Raw genomic sequence first — 23341 nt, 5'->3', positions numbered from 1 at the left:
GCTGCGATGGGGCAGGCACTTTACCTTCTCAGCCACCTCCCTAGTCTAGTGGCCTAATTTTTTTTTTAAAAGAAGTCTTTAATTTAGCTAGATATTAATCTTTGTTATCAAGTTAAATTTAATGACTTTCGTTTTCTATATTCTGATCAATTTTCCATCCCCCATCTCATTCCAGTTCTTCTCCATCCATCCAACTCCACACCAGCTTCCTCTCTTTAGAAAACAAATGAGCAAATAAAAAAGCAAACAAACTAGAAAGATGATAATGAAGGGGAAAAAGCAGTAGGGCAATGGTGGCGCACGCCTTTAATCAAAGCACTCAGGAAGCAGAGGCAGGCAAGGCCTTGGTCTACAGAACTAGTTCCAGGACAGCCAGGGCTACACAGAAACACCCCCATCTTGTGGGGGTGGTGGTGGGAACAAATCAAAACCAAAAACCAAACCAAACAAAACCAAAAAAAAAAAAAAAACAAAAAAGAGGAAAAAACACAAGAAACACTCTCACACACAAAACCCATAAAAACACAAAATCAGGAACTAACGCATACAAGCAAAAGACCAGCAATATTGAAACAAAACAAACAAAAATATCCAAACAAAGCAACATGAGATAAAACAAAAAAAGAAAAAAACAATAAAAATCCAAAAAAACGCCACTGAGTTCATTTTGTTTTGGTCTTCCACTCCTTGGCCCAGAGTCTACCCTCAAGTGTGGTTTGTGTACCCAGTGAAACTCCATTGTAGAAAACTGGTTTTTCCTTTGCAAGTGGTTGTCAATTTGGAGACAGCTTCTTATTAGTTAGGAACGAGAGCTTCTGTCCACTTCTCCCTCTTAGCTCTGGCATCCAGGCTGTGGAACCTGCGCATGCTGCCACAGTCTCTGTGAGTTCATACATGAGTCAGTCCTGTTGTGTCTAGAAGACACTGTTTCCTTGGTGTCATCCACCCCCTCTGGCTCTTAAAACTTTTCCGCCTCCTCTTCTACATAGCTCCCTCAGCCCCGAGGGGAAGGATTTAATGAAGATATTTAGGGCTGAGTGTTCCAAAGCCTCTCACCCTCTGCACGTGGACCAGCTGTGGATCTCTGTATTAGTTCCCATCTACTGCAAGAAGAACCTTTTCTGATGATGGCTGAGCAAGACACTGACCAAGATGTGCTGGCTAGTTTTATGTCAACTTGGCAAAGGCTAGATAGAGTCATCTGAAAGGAGGGATCCTCAATTGAGAAAAATACCTCCCTAAGATGCAGTTGTAGAACATTTTCTTTATTGGTGATTAATGGAGGAAGGCCCAGTCCACTGTGGATGGTGCCAACCCTGGGACTAGGTTCTATAAAAAGCAGGCTGAGCAAGTCATCATGAGCAAGCCAGTAAGTGGCCCTCCTTTACAGCCTCCATAAACTCCTGCCTCCATTTTCTTGTCCTGATGTGGGATGTCCTTCTGTATATGTGTTGCTTTACTGGTTGATGAATAAAGTTGCTTTGGCCTAAAGGGCAGAATAAAGTCAGGCAGGAAATCCAAACAGAGATATATAGAGAGAGTCAGGGAGACACCATGTAGCTGCCAAAGGAGAAGGACATGCTTAGGAAGCTTACAGGAAGGCCACGGTCTCATGGCAATACACAGATTGATAGAAATGGGTTAATTTAAGATGTTAAGAGCTAGCTAGAAATACGCTAGAATCATTGGCCAAACAGTGTTATAGTTTCTGTATGATTATTCAGGTCTGACCAGTTGGAAAACAAATGAGTAGTCTCTGCTTACAAATGGCACCCAACATTGCAAATGAAACTTTGCGTGATTACCCAGGTAGCCGTTTGTCTCTGTCATTTCTTGCACCTTCTGGAAGTTGCTTGATTGTACTTCCTATTTATTCAAGTAATATTATTTTCCTTCTCAGGTCTTTCATGGGGTTAAAGACTAGATAGTCACAGATACTTACCTCTTATGACTTAGCCAAGCCATTTCTAATATAAGATTTAGACTCCTTAGGATAGGATTACTATTGAAACATTTAGCATATGTTTCTTGCTTGATGTTCATGTTGGTTGCCATTCTAATTTTTATACTTGATATTTGTTCTTATTGCATATAGTTTTATATTAGGCTTAGAACTCTCTTAGACAAAGGGGGAAGGTGCTGTGGGTACTCTTTCAGCCAATAGCCTAAGATACTGGCCCACTTTCAGCATGGTCTCATGTATTATAAATGCAGATGTAAAAGCGTGCAGGGTGGAGGGTGGCTGCTGGATTCAATTCCAGTTCCCTGAGGATGCAGAGGACTGTGGATCACTATTCTTTCTGTGAATTTACCCCCTAATAAATAAACCTTTGTTACACTCCATTCTGGGCTAGTATGGAACTCTTCTGTACCTCAACATTGTCCTGCTTAAGTTCCTATACTGACTTTCCTTCAGCAATGAACATTGATGTAGAAGTATAAGTCAAATAAAATCCTATCCCCTCCAAGTTGCTTTTGGTCATGGTGTTTCATCACAGCAATAGTAACCCTAACTAAGATATAGAGGTATAATAGAATGTCAGTCAGAGGTCATTTTATTGCTGTGTTCCTTCAGCAAAACAATAGTATTTGGTTTTTCCTTAGTCCCATGGCCTATCTATCTCAGATTCTTAGCCACCAAAGCTGTGTCAGTTTGAGTTCCATCTATCCCATGGAGTGCCCTTAGATCCAATCAGATAGTAGATGGTCACCAGTGTACCAATCAGGAAGGCTATTCCTATAGATCACAGGGTCTGTAGCTGTGTTAACACTTACTACTTTTTAATGTATCACAGGGGAGCATGTGTCTATGGCTTTTACTTCAGCTTATTTATTTTTCCTTTTCAAAACAATGGAGAAGCCATTTCCTTGAGATTCAGATGGTAGAACTTTTGCCAAGAAAGAACTTCCAGTTAATAGAGTCAATTTTTCTAGAAATTTCAGTTCTATTACAGCAAAGTGTTAACAACTTGTGTTCATGCTACTTAACCTTGCTCAAAACTCACAGGGGAACTGTGTCTCTTATCCTGTGTTCCCACTCTTAGATTATGCACCGTGATAGCCCATTTTCCCCAACTCTCCTTTACTGAGGAGCACTGTATGCTGTGCTGTGCTGTATGGAGTACTGTACGCTGTCTCAGGACAGCGGGGTCAGAACTGCTCTGAAGCTGCTTTCCTTTGCTGCTGTTCTGAAGATGACAATGCTATCTCTTGCTTGTCCTGAGGACACTTTATTGGAAAAGAGAACAAATTCCAAATGATGATGAGGAAAAGCCAATATGCTGGACACGTGCAGCAACATGCTTAAAGGACATTATATTAGTGCAATAAGCAAAACACAGAAAGTCAAATACTGTTTGCACAGGCTAGAAAGGTTATACTCAGGAGGATGTAACGGGTACTAAGACACAACTAAATAAGAATAAGTTCTCGTGCTCTACAACACTAACTTGAATTTGGCCTTTTGCCTGTTTTTATAAATGTAAACTGGAACAGTTACATTATCCATGGATTTATCATCTATCCCTGCTCATGTGCCGCAGTGGGAGAGTGGATTATAATGGCTTACAGAGGCTAAAACATTTACTATTGGCCCTTCACAGAAAAAAAAAAAAGTTGCCAACTCTTTGAGAGAAGTGCAAATACCTCAGTACAAAATACAGTTTACAAACTGTTATAGCTAATTTTCCAGTATTAACTCCAGCTGTTCCCTATCACAATACCCATGGCTCTAAACAGGACACAAACTCGAGATCCCCTACATCCTTGTTTATGTTCCCCTTCTCCATATGACATACATCCTTTAACCATGTCTGTTCCCTCAACTGAAGCCCTATACATCCTTCAAGGCCTCACTGAACATAACAACACCCCTAGAAATTTTCTGAGGCTCCATTCTCATACAACCACAATCTAATTTATTTGTACCTGTATACCCACACACTTGCTTCTGTAAATAAACTGTTCAGTTACTGTGTCCCTGGGACCAGATCCCATCAATAAAGAGTTCTCTTGTGTGTGGGGTTGTTTTCTTTGTTTACAATAGGCAATCATCACATAGCCCAAGTTTGCCTTGTACTCAAATGATCCTCCTGTTTCAGCCTCTAATGTTGTCATCAATAGCACTTCAGGATTAGTAAAAATCATCAATGAACACTAAGATACATTTTTTTCTCTTTAAAGAGAGTTTATACATTATGTAAATCTGGATTGAGATGATGGCTCAGTGAGTAAAGACAATTGCCACTGAGCCTGATGACCTGAGTTTGATCCCCAGGACCCACTGGAGAAAGGTGATAATTGATTTCAGCAAGCTGTTCTTTGACCTCTACCATAGCACACACATCTCTTCCACAAACAAACAAACAAACAACAATTTAAATTATCTAAGTGTGAAAACATTACTGTCCCTAACCAGTCTCTACTATTTTCTCTGAGTTTCTATTTTTATAGAGGAAGGTCTTAACACAGATTATGCTACAAACCAACTGTTGAGTTACACGATTCAGATATACAAGCATTAATCCCCATTTCATCATCATTTCTACAGCGTAAGTGTAGAATTTCCAGATTCTTCTATTTGTTCTCTCTGCACACATATGATCATGCTATTCTCTGGTTAAACCTCTATGCAGATTTGTATTTCTCCAACAGGTTTGGACAAACTACAGACAGTGACCTTCCTTCTTTCCTATGCTTACCTACCTCCTTGATAATTTTATACACTGACCACTTCTGAATTTTACCTCTAATCTGGACCTCTCTTCTGAACTCCATACCTAAAAAATAACTACCTATGTAAAATCTCTAACTGAGTGGCTAATAGCAATTCTAAATAGAAATATATAAGAACCTGCTAGCTGGTGGTGGCACATGCTTTTAATCCCAGCACTAAGAAGGCAGAGGCGGGTGGAGATCTGTGAGTTTGAGGCCAGTCTGATCTACAGAGCGAGTTCCAGGACAGCCAGAGCTGTTACACAGAGAAACCCTGCCTCAAAAAACAAACAAACAAATAAACCCAAACCAACCAACCAAACAAACAAAAAACAACAAAATAAATAAACAAACATACAAGAACCCATACATCTAATCCCTACTATATACAGTCTTGCTATTGATAAATAGCAGCTTCATTCTCTTAGTTGTTTTGGCAAAAAATCTTGATATTAACTTTGAATTTTCTTACATTCCACATCTGAACCCATCAGTTATCTTACACTATGTGCAAGATGGTCTCAGTTACTATCTCATGTCTGCACTATGGCAGTAGCTTCCTAAGGAGCCAGGTCCTACTCTAATGCCTTAGTCTGTCTTCTATAAAATATCAGCTATTTTCTTTTTTAAATGGAAGGGTTTTCCTCTTTTGTTTGTGCGTGTGTGCATACATTCTCTCTCTCTCTCTCTCTCTCTCTCTCTCTCTGTGTGTGTGTGTGTGTGTGTGTGTGTGTGTGTGTGTGTGTATGGGGGCACATGTATGGAGCTCAGAGGACAATCTCAGGTATTAGTCATTGTTTGAGTCATGGTCTCTCTTTTGATGCCCTGGATGAAACCAGCTGGTTCATGAGCTTCGGGTCTTCCATCTTAGTGAAATAGAGCTGAGATTACAAATATGTGCTACCACGCCTGATTTTACATGAGTTCTGAAGATTCTAACTCAGACTTAATCCACTAAGACATCTTCTCAGTCCCACTGAAGACTTTTTAACTGTAAACTAATGAATTATAATGGTTTATATTTGTGGGGCATAAAGCCTTTACTGAGATAACCGCGGAATCACACACAGTGAAAATAAATAATATAGAGGGATTTCTTTCACCTGTGCATTTTGCTTGGTAACATTTTGCAAAACCACAGAATCACAAGGAAGACATTGGCCTTGACATATTCAATTAATCTTACTCTGTTTCCCCAGTTTTACAAGCAGCCCTATGTATGTGTTTGTCATAGTCTAGTTTTTCACCAGCACAAACCCATGCATTTCCCAGCACTGTCAAGATGCAGTTTCCACACACAGGACTCCTCACGCTGCCCTTTTACAGTCACACCCACCAACCTCTCCTACACCCAGCACTGGTGATCTAATCAGTTTCTAAAATTTTGGTTGTGGTGGCTCTTGCTTGTAATCCCAGCATTTCAGAAGCAGAAATTGGATGATTTCTACACACTTAGGGCCAGCTTAGTCTACATAGTTCTAGAGCATCCAGGGTTACATAGATTGTTTCAAAACAATAAAAATAATAAAAAGAGAAGTTGGATCATAAATATCTTTGAAACTAGCTTTTATCATCAAATATAAATCCCCAGGAATTCATCCAAGTTACTTCATTAGTACTTTGTTCTCCACTATAGTTCATAGTAATGTATATGTACCATTAATATTCAGCTGTTGATAGTCATCTGGAATGACTTCTTTCTTTCTTTCTTTCTTTCTTTCTTTCTTTCGTGTGTGAGTTCTGGAAATCAAACATGAGGCCTTGTGCATGCTATCCAAGTACCCTATCACAAAACCATACCTCTAACACCCAACCCCACATCTTGACTATATAAATAAAGTGACTTTGAAGATTCATGTACATGTTTTTGTATGAACATAATTAACAGCATTAATTTATACTGCTTATGATATCTAACCTTATTAAATTTCATAAAAATAAAAGCCAAATGATCTTACAGTGGTTTACAGGACTCAAAAGATTACCCCAAGCCTTCACTCACCACCAACAATTCACCTCTTAACTCAAAAAGCTCCAGCAATTCTGATCTTATCGCCCTTCCTCCAGCAAACCAGGTGCACTTCTTCCCCAGTGCCTTTGTACCTAACTGCTCCTTTACCTTTAATACTCTATACTCAGGCAGCTAAATGACTTGTTCTCTTAGGTCTTTGTTTAAATGTCAGCTGATTGTTGAAAATTGTTCTTGATTACTTCTTACAAAACAGCAGCCCTCACAGGTCCCTTACTGTTTTTTTCCTCCTGTATTTCAGGCATTGCATAACATAATCACATATTTACACTGTGTACTATATATAATATATTTACATTGTATAGTATATTTGCTGCTTCACTGGCTATTCTATCACTGAACTCTAACTATGGTCAGGCAAAGACTTTGTTATCCTTAACACCTAGAATAAAGCAAGACACACACTAAGAACTAAAATGCAGCAAATACAATTTAATACTCCCAAAGTCACTTAATACACAGTTATCAAGATTATTGAAATATTAACCTTTTAACTTTACATGACAGTAATTTTTGGGTGTATCTCCTTCATTATTTTATTTTTGACACTATGTATCCCAAGCTGGCTTAGTTTTGAACTCACAGAGATCTGCCTGCCTCTGCCTCACAAGAGCTGAGATTAAATAAAAATGAACATACCCAATTTGGAGGGACTTATGTTTGTTTGAGCAGGTATTACTATGTATCCCCTGGCTGGCCTGGAACTCCCCACATCATTTTAAAATAGGAAGGCATTTAAAAAGTAAAATAGGAAGGTATTTAAAAAGTAAAAAGGGAGCTCGCAAGATGGGTGAGCTGGTAAAGGCATATGCCCCCAAACCTGACCATTGAGTTTGATTCCCTGAACGCACATGGTAGAAGAAAACCAGCTGAAAGTTGTCTTCTGACCTCACAAACATGTGTGTACCTTCCCCAACATATATACAAACTAAAACAAACAAAATCTTAGAAAAAAATTAAAAACATAGCCCAGTACGTTTTCCCACTGTTCCCGCCCAGTTGAGTTGTTAAAATTGAAGTCTGTAGATCGCAGAAGCATAAGGAAAGTCTGAAGTTACTAGTTAGCCCAGCAAACTTGTTTAGGCCAGAACAAAGAAGAGATTTAATTAGACGCGGGTTACAGAGGTCAACCTTATAGCAGAAAGCTGCCAGATTATTCCAGTGACTATTATAAGAAAGCACTTTAACAGGTTACTCACACCACTTCAAAAGCAGCTTCAATTTGAACCTGAGAGACTCTGGGGCTCCCATGTGAGTAACATACTTCCTATCCTGGCTCACTGCTGCAAACCAGCTCCCACCTTCCAGTGACCCCTCCCATCTTCTTGGTGGAGTCACGACAACATATGAGAAACAAGGTGATACAGGAAACCAACCTGAGAACCAAAGATGAAGCCAAAACAGGCACACCCTTAGCATGCTCAGTATCAGCGCCCAATGTTCATATTTTTCTTACCCCTGGTTAACTTTATAAGCCTCTACCAGTTACCCTATGAATAAAACAAAACGGTGCTCAGCCATCAATAAAATGGTGAACCTATTCCAAATGCATAGTGGAGTAATCTACGGGTTCATCAATCTAAGGGTTTATTTGTGTGTATTCCCATTTCTCTCAAAGGAAGTACAGCTATGACTAACTCATTCTTTTGGAAGAATGTTCTTAATCTACCAAGTTAATAGGCATTGAACTACTTACAAAAAATTCTAAAACTAGGCTAGATCTATAAGAAATCACACTGAGAGTAAGCTGACTTTCATATAGTGAACAGAAGTAGTATGTTAGCTCAGCTCTATCCCTTCTGAGTTTCTTGGACTTAAAAACTTTTTTTTCTTTATTTTGGGATGGAGCCTGACTTGTTAAATCCTCTCATTTTTCAACTTCACTTATTTATTAAAGGCCTACCCCGTTTCGTGTGTTATGGGAGGAGAACTGGTCTAGCAGGACACGGACAGGAAAGGGCTGTGGGAATGAGAGGAAAGGTCTTGGAGAAATTACACAGAACAGTCTTCTCTCTCCCCACGTCAGAAATGTTTCTCAAACTAGACTTTAAAAGGTCACAAGGCTCCGAGATAAGGCACAAACAAGACTCAGACTTCCATACTCAACTGTTCCTTAAGGGTGAGTTAAGCACTGCCAGAATAGTCTTCTTTCTCTCTCTCTCTCTCTCTCTCTCTCTCTCTCTCTCTCTCTCTCTCTTTCACACACTGTTGCCATCTCTGAATTCACAAAAGTGGTGACCAGCCAAGTTTGAGCAGCAAAGCAAATTTGATTCTGCTTCTCCTCCCCCACAGGTAAGCAAAACCCCATCTCCTAGCAACACTTCGTCAACAATTATGCCACAGTAAAGATTAAGAAGTGTGTCACTGCTCATATGAAAACCTGTTCACAAAGCAGTTTTCCCTTAGGAAAACTGTACCAAGAAAAACTGTCTTCAACAAAAGGTGCTTGAGTGAGTGTACAACTGTGATCAGCAATACTTGGAGGCTGGTTAACAGTTAGTAAGGCATCTGAATATTCAGAAGGAAAGATGTCCCATAAATTTTAGACAGTTTAATCAGATAAGGTTTTCGGTAAATCATGGCAGAAAATACTTTCAGAGATTGCTAAAACCAAAATAAATCCACAAGATATGGCTATAAAAATATTCTTTGGGTATTTTTAAATGATGATTTCCCAAATAAAGCTGGGTGTGGTGGTGCATACCAGTAATCTTAGCATTTGAAGGTCAGCTTGGACTGTATAGGCACTGTCTCAAGCCAAAACAAAAACCATAAAGTTTCCCAGTCAGTGATTGTAAAACAAACACACATTGTCTTTTGAGGGAGCAAAGAAAAAAGGCTTCATTATGTGGCTCTGGCTGACCTGCAATTAGGTACGTAGAAGAGGCTAGCCCTCAGCTTACAGTGATTCTCCTGTCTCTGCCTCCCAAATTCTCAGATTACAGGCATGTACCACAACAACTGGTGGGCAATCTTGTTGGTCTGTTGTTTGTTTTGTTTTAATTTTTGCTTTTTGAGACAAGGTCTCACATGGCCTGATCCTCCTGCCTCCACCTCCTAAATTCTGAGATTATAGGTATGCATACTATTACCTGTATTAATTGTAAGAAAATAGATGAACATGGCCAGAATGTTAAGCCACCCTGACACAGACACAGAGAGAGAGAGAGAGAGAGAGAGAAGAAGAAGAAGAAGAAGAAGAAGAAGAAGAAGAGAATAGAATAACACTCTAAAAAGAAAAGAAAAAAAGAAAGGGCCTACCAACTTTTGCTCTTGAACGAGGCTCAGCCAATCATCTATGGCCATAACCGGCTCTGTGGCTCTGAACAAGTCAATCATCACCTCTCAGTTTTCCTGCACCAGACAACAGTCAAGAGGTCTGGCAATCTATCCTCCCATGTTCATGGCAAACACTGTGAAGACCTTTTTACTACTGAGCCCAGGTTCTAAGATTGGTTCATGTTCCCAGATTTCAGGGGATCACATCTTTCTAGATTTAAAGCATGATCTTAAACACCATTTAACTAAACCTTAAAAAAAGAAAAACATAATACTGACTTGCCCTTATCAGAGCCAAGATGAATAATATACGAGCAGAAAGGAAAACCATGAAAGCTGACTCATGCTAGGTAGACACAAAAATTTCAGAAAAGTGACTCTTAAGCTCAGCTTCCTAAACCCTGGGATTACAGCTGTGAGGAGTGAGCCACCACACTCAGCCACGACCTCTTACTAAGATAATTCAAGTTGCAGGCAGTACATTTGTTACTGCCCAGCCTGCTACTCCTTGCAGCGTACTTGATAAACCTGTTTGTAACATGCTCAATAAACCTGTTTTCTTCCTATTCGGTCTAAAGAGGAATTCATTTACCGTCTATTGTGGCCACCTAACCCTTTTTCTCCTATGGGGAAAAAAGATTGGGAGTGGTGGTTGCACACACCTGCAATCCCAATACTGGGAAGGCAGAGCAGGAGAACTGTCACCAGTCTAAGAATAGCCACGGCTATATATCCAGTTTCAAAGAGCCAGAACTATAGAGTGAGACTCTGTCTCAAGAAAGGATGCAGTGGCGAGAAAGGAAATTGGGATTTAAGAAAAGAACCTCTGGGAAACAGGTATCATCAAATCTCAAATTTAATTTCAGGTCATATTCTAGGAAAGATTTATTATTTATTAACATCTGTCCCTTAAATTTGACGTATTTTCTTTGGTACAAGAAAATTTCCAGCCAGGCGGTGGTGGCGCACGCCTTTAATCCCAGCTCTCGGGAGGTAGAGGCAGGCGGATCTCTGTGAGTTCGAGACCAGCCTGGTCTACAAGAGCTAGTTCCAGGACAGGCTCCAAAACCATAGAGAAACCCTGTCTCGAAAAACCAAAAGAAAAAAAGAAAATTTCCCCCTAGTCTTTTGAGACAGATTCTCCGTAGCTCCTGCTGGCCAGAAATTCCAACATAACTAGGATGGCCTTGAACTCCTGACCCTTCTGCCTTCACCTCCCCAGCGCTGGGTGGGATTACAGGCATGAGCCATCACATTCACACAGAGAGAAACCATAAAGGGTCACTAGAAGCCCTTCTGGTCCTTCCAACTCTAAATACTGAGCTTTTAAAAATAAATGAATTTAGAATAACTCTGGAAAGTTCTACAAAAACAGGAGAGAAACTGGAGAGCTAGTGTAACAAGGATAGTACCCAGTGTTCACTCCACACCCAGGGGTACCTTCTCAACTTTGTATCATGTTCTCTCATTCATTTGTAAGGCTATCTTTTGCATTTTAATTCTGCACATGAAGAAACAAATATTGTCTCTGATTTCTGAGCTGTACACATCACACTCAGATAATAATAAAAAGTGCTGATGGAAAGAACAGAACAAGAACCCTGACCTAACCAACAGGCCTGGAAAGAGACTCGGAGGTTAGGCATAGCCTGCATGTTTAGCATTAGTGAGGCAGTAGGTTCACTCCTCAGAATTACAAAACGAAGAAATGAGAACACACACACACAATAATTCTAGAGCAGAAAATACTTCATAACCTATAAAAGCAATAGCAAAATCTTATACAAATGTGCGTGACCACGTAATCTCCCAAGCTTCCTAGTCATGAGAGTATTAAACTGGGACTCAGGCCAGTTTGGGGATTTTTTTCCCTAAGGAAATACCAAAGAAACAACTTCTAAAGTTCCACATCTCTAGAAATTAATTGAAAAACAAGCAACAACAACACACTAGCATCCTTATCTCCAGCCCTTGCCCCTTCCTCGGCAAGGGTCCAGGATCTGCGCAGTGGGAGGCAGCCTCACAAAGCTCCTTCCCAGGCTGCAAGAAGGCTGGCTCTGCTCCAGTTCTCTGCTTCCTGCAGCCCCGCCACGGAAGCACTCTTTTTCCCGCCACACCCCTGCTCTTAAGAACGTTCTTGTGTCAGGTGATTTTGGTGACATCCCACCTCCTTGAACCAAGGATCACTAGCCTGGCTTCCTCAAGCATCTTCCAAGTTCACAGACACCGTTTCCCAGAGAGGTGGCGCATCTCTGCAACAAGCCCCCAACCATCACCAGGTTTCTCCATTCCATCCTAACGCCTCACAATTTAAGTCCAGTTCAAATCCGGTCTTCCTGAGGCCTTTTCTGCCTCTCCCAACCACCTGGTCTCTTGTCTCCTTGAAAATCAACAATCCTGAGCACTATTTGGCATCATTCAAGTGCCTTGGGCCTCAGCTGGTAGGAATACCTCAGACATAGGGCATACTTTTGACTTTTAGGGAACACCAATGATTATTACTTTAATTTTAGAGTCTGGGTACACAGGAAGCTTTGTTATCGCAAATTAGTTTTCAGGTTAAGAAGTGGAAGCAGTCTTTATTAGGTGTGAATGTACACATGACACAGAACACTTGTGGAGCTCAGAGGACAACTTTTAGCAGTCAGTTCTCTTCTTCCACCATGAAGATGTCAGGAACTGAACTCAGATTGCCAGGTTTGGTGTAAGTGCTTTTACACTCTGGGCCATCTTCCCAGGCACAGAGGCAGTTATTATACATGTTATAAACTGCATAAGACTAGAATTTATATACTATACCTTGATGCCTTATGGCATTAAAGACAAGAATTCAGTGCCTAAGCTGGAGTAAGTGGGTTCAATAAGATGTGGTATTTACAGGTGTATACTGGAAGTTTCAAGACAAAAATACAAAATCTCTAGCTCAAAGGGAAAATTTCTTGTGACACTAAAATAGAAGAGCTCATTCTAAGTGATTAAAAAACTTACTATACACCGGGCAGTGGTGGCGCACGCCTTTAATCCTAGGACTAGGGAGTTAGAGGCAAGTGGATCTCTGAGTTCAAGGCCAACCTGGTCTACAAAGGAAGTTCCAGGGCAGCCAGAACTGTCATACAGAAAAACCTTGTCATGAAAAACAAAACAAAACAAACCCACAAAACTTAAAACTTAATATAAACTGGGAGTGGTGGTATATTTGTTTAATCCCAACATTTAGAGGAAAAGAGAGGTGACTCTCAGAGTTCAAGACCGCCTGGTCTATCGAACAAGTCTCAGGACAGCCAGGGCTACCCAGGGAAACCCTTTCTCAAAAGCAAAATAAAACAAAAACCTCACTATAATATAGTCTTGAAAATTATAGTCAGGGGAGAGGGTAGAGAAAAGTTGATCAACAGGCATTAAGTTACAGTTACATAAGATGGAGGAGTCTTGATGTGCTGTGGCAAAATGGTGTAACCACAGATTAAAAATGCGTAATACATTTTCAAATGGCAAAAGAAGAGATTTTGACAGTGTTCGCCATTAGAAAATGATAAATGTCTGAGGAGATGAATTTAACCTTATTTGGACATTAAGTAATACATGTAAGTATATACACCTACCACAATATCATGATATGTATACCTTTTATGTTTTTATACATTGGTTCAGATAACTTAAAAAACAATCACATATAACAAAGTAGAACCGTGTGAAATGACTAAAATAATGAGAAGCATAGAGTTAGTGGAGGCAGTTTCTGGGAAGAAGTGGGAGGGAGTGGAGGTGGAAAGAAAAACAAATCGATATTGAGGTCTGGTGAGAGCTGAAGAAAGCAGAACTGACGAAAGAAGGGAAGCCTCAGAAACTGTGGCTTTAGGCCAAGAAGTATGGTACGAGGTCTGCTTTGGCAAGGTTCTTTAGGAGGAGGTTAAAGGACATTTTCCCTAACTCAAGAGGCCCGCACAGAAATAAAAGGCCAATGGGAAGGGAAACAAGGTTCGAGAGCTTAGGGCCCAGACAGAAGCTCAAGATACACCTAAAACTACCACAGCTGTAACTATTATTTTTAAGTGGGAGAGTGAAACTGGGTGTATTTTAATTATATCATGGGGAAACACTTCCGAATTGTATGTTAATATACACATACATATACATGATGTGTGTACACCATCTCACCAACCGAAGGTTCATTTCTTTATTTGAGCCTCTCAGATTGATATGGGACCATGTGCCAGACTTCAAAACAATGAAGAAAAAGGGGACTACATCTCATTTGCATACATTTTATATGCAAATTTCTTTAACACTGACACAAGAATAGTAGTACATAATATAAAATGCAATACAAAGCAATATCTTATCTAATAATACTGCATAATACTAATGTCCTATGAAATTTGCTAAAAATAATCCGAGGCTCAGAAAAAAAAAAAAGAGCCTGCCTAAGAGCATATACTTCTCAGTGAATGTAAGATTTGAACAAGGCCTTAGACTCCCTATTTTTCTATAATCTCTAACTACATCTACAAAACATTCGATTTCAATCATGGTTTTCATGTCACTAATACTTCACATTAACAGAAGCTAGCTAAATCAATGTGACTGAGAACAAGCCACAGTTGGGTATAAAAGAGAAGGAAAAACAAAGTAAAATGAAAAGGGCAAAGGAATTGAATATATTTACAAAAACCTTAAAACCCCAGAAGGTAAATGCATACTACAGTAAAAATATTATGCAAAACAGAACATTAAAATACTATGCCAAGGGGCTGGAGTGATGGTTCAGTGGTTAAGAGCACATGCTACTCTTGTAGATGACCTGAGCTTGATTCTCAGCACCCATGTTGGACAATTCCCAACCTCCTATCAGTCCTAGGGGATCCAACAACCTCCAGACTCCAAGGGCACTGTATTCAAATGCACACATAAACACATGTTGAAAAATAAAGACAAAATCTCAACAACAACAACAACAAACCAAAACCAAACAAAAAATCAAACCTGTTGCGTGGTGGTGGTAGCAGTGGTGGTGCACACCTTTAATCCCAACACTTGGGAGGCCGAGGCAGGCGGATCTCTGAGTTTGAGGTCAGCCTGGTCTACTGAGTGAGTTCCAGGACACCCAGGGCTACACAGAGAAACTCTATCGTGAAAAACCAAAAATAGATAAGATATATAGATAAAAATCCATATTCCAATTAATAAGATCAGAAGAAGCATATAATAGGTATTTACTGAAGAAAAAAAGAGACGTAACACAATTTTAAAAAAGGATTTCACATATGTGGTACCTTGTGCTACTCAGAAGGATGACTTAATCCTAGGACTTCTAGGCCAGCCTAAGTAACACATTGAGCCCGTCTTAGGAGGAAAATATCAAATGTAAGCTTTATGACTTTTAGAAGGTACTGAACTACATACAGGGTTGGTATGTTAACTAATTAAATGAATTAATACACATAAATCACTTTAAACAGTACCTAATATAGACCCAAATACTTAATAAAAAAGCTAGCTAAAAATAAAAAACCAAAAACAAACAAAAAAGCTAGCTAATAAAGTCACTATTATCTTTAAGGTTTATTTTTAAGTAACTAGTTCATGTTAGTAATTGAGATGTTACTATATTCTAAACCATCTAACACTTGCAATTACTAGCAGAATTGGACGACAAAGATAAATGTTAAAAATAGAAGAAATGAAATTGGCGTGGTAGTGCACACCTTTCCCAGCACTCGGGAGGCAGAGGCAGGGAGCTCTGTGAGTTTGAGGTCAGCCTGGTCTATAAAGTAAGTTCCAAGGCAGGTTACACAGAGAAACCCTAAAGGCCAGCCTTGTTTACAGAGTTAGTTCCAGGACACAGGACAGTCAAGACTCAGAGAAACCTCATCTGGAAAAATAAACAACAACAAACGAGAGAGAGAGAGAGAGAGAGAGAGAGAGAGAGAAAGAGAAAGGGAGAGGGGTTGGGTTATATAAACAAAATCCTAAGCTGCACATATTATCTACACACACAGGAACATTGTAGAGGAACATCACTACTTTGTTCATATTTTTATCAACACAGCTTACCATAGCATAATCATTTGTGTAAGTCTTTTTCTTTGCCACAGACTCAATATAATTTCCACTATTAAAAGAAAGTAATATCCTAGAGTGGAGAGGAGGCACAGAAAAGAGCCAAAGAGAACCCAAGAAAGCCACAGATTCAGAAAGCTGGCACAGGGGTGGGCATCTCTCTAAGATCTGATCCCAGCTGTAGTTCATTTCTGGGAGCTCAGCAGCCTTATAATAATAATCCACTACAACCCCACCCCCAACTCCACAGCAGGCAAGCCTAAGTGGGTTTGTATTCCCTGAGATCTAAGAGACCGATGAATACCATCTAATTGAGAAAATGAAACAAGGCATAGAGCTACTTTTAAAAACCAAGGCAATACATAGTCAGCAGCCTAAATCCATGCGCCTGACAATTAGTGCTGCAGAAGTTCCAAGATAACTGTGGGTGGTCAGGAGAGGCAGATTCAGCTAGAAGAGGTGTGGCGGGGGAAGCAGAGTAAGCAAAGCTCAAAGTCTAGGCTAAGAGGCAGCAAGAACTGGGGCCAGGAGAAGGATAGGGAGACTAGAGTGAAGAGAAAAAGGATTGATAAAAAAAAAAAATCGGTACATGTGGCCTGAAAGGTGGTTCGGGGTAAAGGTATTTGCTGCCTGATGACCTGAATTTGATCCCGGGGACTCACATGGTAGAAGAAGAAAACAGACTCCTGAAAATTAAGTCATCCTTTGACTTGCACGAGTATGCTGAGGGACACACAAACAAATAAATGTTAAACCAGGCAGTGGTGGCGCATATCTTTAATCCCAGCACTCAGGAGACAGAGGCAGGCGGATCTCTGTGAGTTCGAGGCCAGCCTGGACTACAAGAGCTAGTTCCAGGACTGGCTCCAAAGCAACACAGGGAAACCCTGTCTTGAACCCCCCCCCCCCCAAAAAAAAAGCCAAATAAATGTTAAAAAAAATTTAAGGCCATTCAGGGCTACGTAGGGAGACACTGTTTCAAATAGGACAGAAAAAAGTTGTTGAGAGACGGCTCAGTAGTTAAGAGTGCATACTGCTCTTGCAGAGGACTTGAGCTCAGTTCCCAGTTTCCATGACGAGCACCCCTAGTCACCTATAACTCCAACATCAAGGGATATCCTGCTGGGTGTGGTGGTCTATGTCTGTAATCCTAGCACTGGGAGGGAGGTAGAGGCAGGAAGACTTTCAGGTCATTCTTTCAACATAGTGAGTTTGAGTCCAGCCTGGGGTAAATGAAACCCTGTAGAGAAACCAGACTACCTTTACCACCTTAAGGGTAGTTCCAAATTCCTTGGTCCGGATGTAAGAAACACTAATCATAAAAAAGAGCAGCACTTCAAGATATAGGTTAATGACAGAACCACCAAGACGGCTTAGCAGGTAAAGGTATTTGCCGTCAAGCTTGATGACCCAAGTTAAATTCCCAGGACCCACATCATGCTGGAGAGAACTGACTCTCACAGGCTGTCCTATGACACGTAGATCATGGCTCATGGGTGCCTATTCACACACTAAATAAATAAATGTAAAAATTCTATTTCAAGATATGGGCTAACAATTTCGTTCTAAAAGTAATTCTAGAATACTGTAATGCATGCACTTCCAACTATTTACCACTTTGGATTATTCAGACCTCTATTCCTTCATTACCATTAAGTATCAAACCAACAGAGGTCTGTAGAGGTGACTCAGCTGTAAAGTACACACCATGCGAGCATGAAGACCTGTGTTTGATCCCCAGCACACATATATAAGTCAGGTAGTGTGCATTTGGAATCTCACAGTCGGGGAAGAGAAGACGAAGATCCCTGGGGCTCAGTGGTCAACGAGTCAGCCTTACTGACTTGAGCTCAGGAAGCTTCAAGTTCAGTGAAAAACCCTACCTCAACAATAAACAAACAAACAAATAAAAAATAAAAGTAAGGTAGAACCTGGTGCGGTTGTGCATAACCTTAATCCCAGCACTTGAGGGGCAGAAGCAGGAGGATCAATGTGACTCTGAGGTCAGCCTGGTCTATATAGTAAGTTCCAAGACAGGCTGTGCTATATAGAGAGACCCTGTCCCGCAAAAAGGGGCTTCCACACAGATGCACAGTCATATATATGTATATATATACTCCCACACCCCCACTCCCTAATGGATTCAGACAGATATAAGAATGTATACTCAGATTTAATTGTTTTTTAATAATCAGCAAACATAATTTGACCCTACAATTTTAATATCTAATAGGCTAATGGACCATCACAATTAAATAACATTTCTGCTTCCTATATTGTTTTCCTTTCAGTATGAATTTACACTTAGGATTTTAAAGGATTTGACATAAAACCATGAAGAGCAAATGTAATTCAAATGTCAACAAGGCAGGTCAATGAGGAAGAGTGACACACTGCTTTAGCCACAGTTAGAGCCTACACAATAATGCCCTCCTGGACTCTTTTAATCAGGAAACCCCGGCTAGGTGTGGTAGCTGACATTGGTAACTCCAGCACTAGGGAGGCTGAGTGGAGAAGGCTGCTGTGAGTGAGCAAATAACCCATGCATTGAGATCCAGGTCAGACTGCGCTACAGAGTGAAACCCATAACAAACAAACAAAGCATTGAGATCCAGGTCAGACTGCGCTACAGAGTGAAACCCATCACAAACAAAACAAAGCAAAATTTCCTTGGAGGTGGCACATGCTAGCACTGTGGAAGAAAGGCAGGAATTTCATGACTGCAAGCCTAAACAACAACAGCAGAGTACACACTGACATAGAACACATTTCTACATCTTTCATCTTTTCCCTCCCTCTGTTGATTTCTAACCCAGTTACACATTTATACCTGTAGACACGGCCCGGCAGATAACAGTGCTTAGATCTAGCTGATTTTCCTGTGTGCAGCTCATCTCAAGTTCCAAATAAATGGACAAAATTCCACGTACTCTACGTAGATATGTCACACACACTCCAACATGACAGGAAGGGACAGCCTGGGAGCACAGATGACTAGCATGTGGAAACAGACTGACTTTATTTGTTCCCCACCCGTACAACTGGAAAATACTTGACAAACAACTACCACATGTTCTTATTCCCTACAAAAAGCACCCAAATAGGAATCATATCTTACACTCATCAGGAGCCCAAGACAGTGTCTAGGACAGAGTAAAATACATCCTTGCTGAGTCAGTCAATTGCTGAAAATGTGAATGCAAACAACTGAGAACGGGAGAAAAGAGGAAGAAAGCTAAGAGCACACAAGAAAGGAAGAAGAAGAAGCCAGCATGTGGCACCTACCTGTAATTCCAGCTCTCAAGATGTGGAGGCAGAAAGATCACCAGATCAAGGCTAGCTTTGGCTACATTGTAAATTGGAGGCTTGCCGAGGCTGTGCGAGACTCTGTCAGAAAGAAAATTCCTTTTAATTGAAAATTAGACTCTTTCTCTCTCTCTCAATTATTAGAGATCACAATTATTAGACACTTTCTTAAAAGAATCATCAGAAGCACTTTAAAATATCTTTGGAATTATCTTACCATCTTAATTTTCAAAGTGTGATTTCTACCTCTTTAAGATATGCAAATTCCAGATTTCACTTCAAATTGAACAGGTATAACAATTTACACATGCTAAGTGTGAAGAGTACTGGCCCTAAATGATGGAGACCCTTAGGTCCTTTCTGTTGTACTGACCTGTTCTTTAAATAAGTCAGTAGATGGGAGTTGAAAACTGTCTTTTGGATTTTGTGGTGCTGGGACCAAACCTAGGTCATTACACTTGCTAGGCAAACATTCAATTACTAAGCTACATCATCAGTCTGAAAAAAACTGTGATTACACTGAACACCAAGAATTGTGATGGGATCTGACCTCTAAGTATTTAATGTCAGGCAAAATATAGCTTAATGGTCGACCACTAAGATGAACGAAAACTCAGCTATAGAGCAGTAATAGCCTCAAGAACTCACTTTTGTTCATTCTTGTCTAGCACAGCGGTTGGAATGATATACATTTAGCCAAGGTTTCCCGGATGGATTAATTTTTTTAAATAATTATTAAAGGAGGGGTTAGAGATATGGTTCAGCAGATATGATGCAGGAAGACATGACATTAACTTCCAGGCTTCCTCTGTAGGTTCACACATGTGTGAATACAGATGAACATGCTTTGACCCAACTGCATACCACACACACACACACACACACACACACACACACACACACCATAGAAGGCTAGGATAAACGTGGGGTTACCTGGCCACCATCAATCTCATTCTAAAAAAAAAAAAAAAAACAAACTGGAAATGTTGGGAGATGCAAGGCAAGGAAGTTCTAAGATCTGGAATATAATAGGATGCACACTGTGGAGTCAGAGATGGGATTCTAACTGTAACTGTGTGCTCTTTCTAAGAATTCTACTTATGTGTGCAAGCTTGTCTGTATGTGCACCATGTGTACAGTGCTTGTGGAGACCAGAAGAGGATACCAGATGTAACTGGAGTTACAGATGGCTGTAGGCTGTGATGTGGGGGTGCTGGAAACTAAACCCAGGCCTTTGGAAGATCATTTGTCTTCTTAACCTTTGAGCCGTCTCTCCAGGCCCTAACTGTGGGTTCTTAAAGACATTTAGAGTTAGCTAGACTTGATGGCCCCATCTGTAATTCCAGTACTGAGAAACTGAGACAGGAAAAGAAGGGGCTAAAGAGCAGCCTGAGCTACATAGTGAGAATGGCTCAAAACACCAAAAAGGGATGTGTATGTGTTTACATATAAAAAGTGTGACAGCTTGGGAGCATGGGGACCTTGGGAGGGAGCAGGGAGGGGGGCAGAGAAAAATGTATAGCTCAGTAAATATGAATAAAAAAGGGAGGGGAGTGTGACAGCACTAAGAAGAGGCAACTAATAAAAAGATCTATTTTTCTAAAATACCAGTGGGTCGATTGATTAATCAATTTAATCTGCCAAGAAACTATTCTGAAGGATTCTCAGAAAAAGAATGAGCTGCACAAAAAATGTCAGAAACCAAAGAAGACTGCACATAGCTAACCGATCTCCGCAGGCTCATTTCCTGTTTAAGTATGACCTCCTGGGATAAGTTTTACTGCCGCGTTCATTACCAAATAGATGACTGTGGGTTTTAAGAGAGGCAGAGGGCGAGTTGGAAATTCGATTCTTAGCTAAACATGAATGAATACATGGGGGAAAGGGAGCTAGAAACAGAATGGGGGAGAAGGATTCGGAAAAAGGTAAAGGAGATTCTTAAATAAACACGAATGAGAAGATGAGAAAACAGAAAAGGGAGGGGAAAGAGATGAGAAGAAAAGGAAAGTAAAAACTGGGGCTGTTTCCCATTTCTGTTTGTAATCAGAATGCAGGCCTGCAGAGGAAACTCATCAACTTCTGTAAGCACAAAAATAACGACCCAGTCACGTCCTCAAAACCCGCATCAGCTTCACAGCCGGTCCCAGCTGTGCTGCACAGGAGCCAGAAATTGATTCTAAGGCAGAGCAGAGCTGACAGATCAAAATGGTCAATGTAAGACGGCCAGATTTCAATCACGAAAAGGGTGTGTCCCAAGTTCTGTGGGATCCCTCTCAACCAACAGCCAGGGCAGCAAGAAGACAGCTGGGGTAGAAGGGCTGCGGGGTGAGGCACTTCCCAGACGACTTCCCCAGCCCACGCCGGGTCCAGAGCATCAGCCAGTCCGAAACCCAGATGGCCAGTGCCGAACCCCAGGTAGACCATTCCGAATTCGAGGTGACAGCCCCCCCAGCTCCAGCCGGGCGGTCCCGAACTCGAGCTGAGGAGCCCCGAACCCCAGCCGGCCGGTCTCGAACTCGAAGTGACGGGCCCCGAACACCAACCGGCCGGTCCCGAACATTAGGTGACAGGCCCCGAACTCTAGCCAGCCTGTCCAGAACACTAGGTGGCCGGCCCCGAACCCCAGCCGGTCGGTCCCGAACTCGAGGTGAGGAGCCCCGAACCCCAGCCGGCCGGTCCCGAACACTAGGTAACAGGCCCCGAACTCTAGCCAACCTGTCCCGAACACTAGGTGACAGGCCCCGAACTCTAGCCAGCCTGTCCCGAACACTAGGTGGCCGGCCCCGAACCCCAGCCGGTCGGTCCCGAACTCGAGCTGAGGAGCCCCGAACCCCAGCCGGCCGGTCCCGAACTCGAGCTGAGGAGCCCCGAACCCCAGCCGGCCGGTCCCGAACACTAGGTGACAGGCCCCGAACTCTAGCCAGCCTGTCCCGAACACTAGGTGACGGGCCCCCGAACCACAGCCGACCGGCCGCTGTGACTCACCGAAGCTCAGAGCCTGCGTGCCTGGCCGCGGGCGACACCCGGCACACCTTGCTGTCCCGGAACGGCCCGGCACCCTCGGCTCCCTAGCGAGGCCCGCGGGGAAGGCGCCGCACCCCTGCGGCGGGAAGCACAGCCGCTCCCTCTTTGATCGCCCAGGCCGAAGCGACCCGCTGCCGCCGCCCGCCGACGGACTTCCTGGAAAGCACCGTGCTGAACTCACCTGCTGGCGTCCGGCCGCCGACTCCCGGCAGAGCCCGCAAGGTTTAAATTGTTCTTCTCGGCGGCCACGCTCCGCTGCGCCTCAGCTTCAGGGAGTTCCAGAACTCTCCCGCCGGCTGCCCCCAAAACCCGACCGCGCTGTCTGTGTTGCTGGTTCCCCCTTCCCCGCCCATGCGCATGCGTGTTCTTGGGGGCAGGCTGCATGCTGGGAGTTGTAGTTCGAGGGAGAAGGGCGCGGCTCCACATGGACCTGGCCTTTACAATGGGAAGGGTTTTATAACAGTATATAGAAACCAGGAGTAGGCTGAGAAAAATATTCTCTGCTCCTGTATTCCAGAGAATTGCGACCCTCTGGAATCTAGAAAGACTATCTAGAGGCTTTTTTGGTAATAGGTTTTCTTCTTGCATGGCGGTCCTTTTGTAAAAAGACATACGGAGCCAAAGAGTCTTTATACCCTTGGTTACTAATGCGAGGACATGATATCAGCTCTTTAAACTTGACAAGGAAGACAGATAAAAGCTAAGGGACTGGGGATGTAGCTCAGTTGGTAGAGTGCTTACTCAACCACACACAAAGCCCTACATTTGGTCCCGAGCACGCATAAGCTGGGTGTGATGGTACATGCCTGCACTTGATGCAGAAGGAAGAGAATCAGAAGTTTAACATAATCTTTAGCCAGCTACATACTGAGTTCAAGGCTAGTCTGGGCTACATGAGTATGTATGTGTATGTATGTATGTATGTATGTA

General features: G+C 41.9%; 1 protein-coding gene across 3 annotated transcripts in view; it reads right to left on the bottom strand.

Annotated features, from left to right (window-relative positions):
• Nucleotides 1–22769, bottom strand: part of Tmod3 (tropomodulin 3) — a 62056-nt gene extending 39287 nt beyond the window's left edge. For 2 of the 3 annotated variants that reach the window (XM_041679748.1, XM_041679750.1), the window contains exon 1: nt 22593–22769. The gene's annotated coding sequence lies outside the window, so the exon portion shown is untranslated. Of the gene's footprint in view, nt 1–19366; nt 19469–22592 lie in introns of all 3 variants that reach the window. The other variant, XM_041679749.1, reaches the window with a different exon arrangement.
• Nucleotides 22770–23341: the final 572 nt, after the last annotated feature.

This window comes from Microtus oregoni, unplaced genomic scaffold (assembly GCF_018167655.1).
Source record: "Microtus oregoni isolate MIOR12 unplaced genomic scaffold, Mior012 000032F_ref0000030, whole genome shotgun sequence".
NCBI classification, from domain to species: Eukaryota; Metazoa; Chordata; class Mammalia; order Rodentia; family Cricetidae; genus Microtus; species Microtus oregoni.
This window is presented reverse-complemented; position numbering and strand designations above follow the sequence as displayed.